Below are 2,504 nucleotides of genomic sequence, written 5' to 3' on the forward strand. Positions count from 1 at the left end.
GAATATCAGCAGCTCTGGCCTCCTGCCTGTCAGGGCCTTTCTGACAGAGACGTGCTGTCATCATGCACTCCTGGACAAAATTCCCCCTGAAGAGGGAACTCATCCAATGTAGTGAGAAGTTGTTTCACATTTTCTGTTAGATCAGTGTTGGTTAAACATTGTTGAATGCTGGCCACAAGATTCCGCCATTGCCCAAACATTGTGAGTGGCCTTTAAGTCCTTCCTGAAGTTTGTCCTTCATCATGGAGCTGTAACTGCCACTGGGGCCCAGGACTGGCTTCACCACAGCCCTTTAAATCTTCAGCTCCAGGACTGATTGTGATAAGCCACAGAATCTCAGAATCCCAGAATGGCTGAGGTTGGCAGGGACCTCTGGGTCCATCTGGCCCAAGCCCTGCTCTGTTAGGGACACTCACAGCAGGGGGCCCAGGGCCGTGTTCAGGCTGCTTTTGGAGTTCTCCAGGGAGGAGACTCCACAGCCTCTCGAGGCAAGCTGTTCCAGTGCCCAGCCATCAGCACAGCACAGAAGTGCTTCCAGGTATTGAAAACAGAACTTCCTCTGTTCCAGATTGTGCCCACTGCCTCTTGTGCTGGCCCTAGACACTGCTGAAAAGTACCTGGCTCTGTCTTCATTGTACCCTCCCTTCAGATATTTACGGACATGGGTTAAGGTCCCCCCTGAGCCTCCTCTTGTTCAGTCTGAAAAGCCCCAGCTCTCTCAGACTTTCCTTACAGGAGAGGTGCTCCAGACCCATCATCGTCTTGGTGGCTCTACACTGAACTCTTTCCAGCATGCCCAGGTCTCTCTTACTGGGAAGCCCTGAACTGGACACAGCACTCCAGCTGAGGCTTCAACAAGCTCTGAGTAGCACTCCTTCCTCAGCTTTCTCAAAACATCCTAACAGACAAAGGAGGCATGATTTACCCTTACATGAGCAGTTCTAGTTCTGTTAAATACATCTCAATGCTTTTCAGCTCTGCTTCGGAGATGTTAACAGCTGTTTCTCCTGCTACTATCACAGCTGTACCACCAAGCCTGGCACAGCCTTCAACACTGCAGTCTCTAGGTGTAGTAGCTGCTGCTAATGGTCCATCATGTATTGTAGTGTTGCAGCTTTGGTAGTCCAGGCTTTAGTTCTTACTTGATCCTCAGATAAGTAAGCCATCTGGTTCTTGTGATTTATTGCAGTTTAGATTCTGTTGGTTGCTGCTCACTCCTTTTCTGTAATGGATGTGACTGCAGCTCAGCATTAAAGGCTGGCTCCTGTTCGTGTTTGGTGTCCATGCCTTGTTGTGATCTGGGGAATCACAGCGGGGGCTGTGGGCAACATAAGGGTAAATTCCTGCACATTTTGTCTCAGAACCTCCTATTACCAGATCAGATGCATGGAAATGCTGCCAGAAGACTCATATCTAGTTAACTGCAGTATGGACACAAGCAAGAGTACAAGTGGATTTCTTCACCAGAAGAAATAAAAACCTCAGAAAAAAAACAAGAAACAGAAACATCTCAGGTCATGGGTCTTGCCTAGGGTGCATTGGCTGTGCATGGGTCATGCTTGATAAATATCAGCATCAGGAAATACAGCGTCTGACAGCAGGGCTGTGCTAGAACAGGCTTATTGACTGAGCAGTGTAAGAAATTACAATTTTTTTTACCGAGAGAGAAATCACCCAGCATCTCTGCTGCCTCCTCTGTACCATCAGATTGCTAAGACTACCCATTCAATTTGCCAGCCTACTGCATAGTTGAGGACCAAGCAGCACGACTGTGCACGATGAGATCTGTTCAGGTGGGCCTCACCTCTCAGGTGCGTTGCCATGTAGTCACCATGCTGAGTCTTTTGGAAGTAAGGAAGAGCGTCTGGGATCGTTCTGCAATCAAAGGATGTGGTTGGAGGCTTTTCCTATCTGCAGACCCAAAATACCACAGTGTCCCCCTCAATAGGCCTGTAGCAGGCAGCAGAAAGGTACTTACAAAGCCAGTAAGAAAACCATTCATGACTCAAATAAAGCAAGTTATTGGCAGACAACAACATGACTATAAAGTAAATTCCTCTTTCCCTGATGTGGCTGAGCAGGAACATTTGGATTTGTGGCCCTTATTATCAGGTAAACACTTATTAAGGGGAAGAGAGGGAAGAAGAAAGATGCTCACAAAAGAAGCACCTGACAGGAAGGCTGGTGAGTATTAGTGTTGGTTGTTTGCTGTGTTAAAGGATGCCAGCTGTGTAAATCGGGATTTAGCTCTGCCAATCCAGGCAAAGATGATGCCTCACTGTTAGTTTGTTTTACATTTTTTTAAACAAGCAAATCAGTAAACACAGCCATTTGCATGGGGAAATCTTTTCTTCCAGATGAAAAAGTTGCAGTGTGCACAGCTGTACCTCGGCCATGCCTGGTTCTTGATGCCTTTTATGTTAAGGGCTACTATTGCTTTGAAAATAACCATCTAGATTCATAGAGTAATTCACTTCGGAAATAATGGAACAACACAATGGAGT

General features: G+C 46.8%; 1 long non-coding RNA gene across 1 annotated transcript; it reads right to left on the bottom strand.

Moving 5' to 3' along the window:
* LOC110394922 lies at positions 871-2,174 on the bottom strand. Its single transcript, XR_002436027.1, has 3 exons — positions 1,979-2,174; positions 1,805-1,875; positions 871-1,318 (listed from the first exon to the last, which is right to left on the bottom strand). It is a non-coding gene; the product is annotated as an uncharacterized LOC110394922 (long non-coding RNA).

Source organism: Numida meleagris, chromosome 2 (assembly GCF_002078875.1).
Source record: "Numida meleagris isolate 19003 breed g44 Domestic line chromosome 2, NumMel1.0, whole genome shotgun sequence".
NCBI lineage: Eukaryota > Metazoa > Chordata > Aves > Galliformes > Numididae > Numida > Numida meleagris.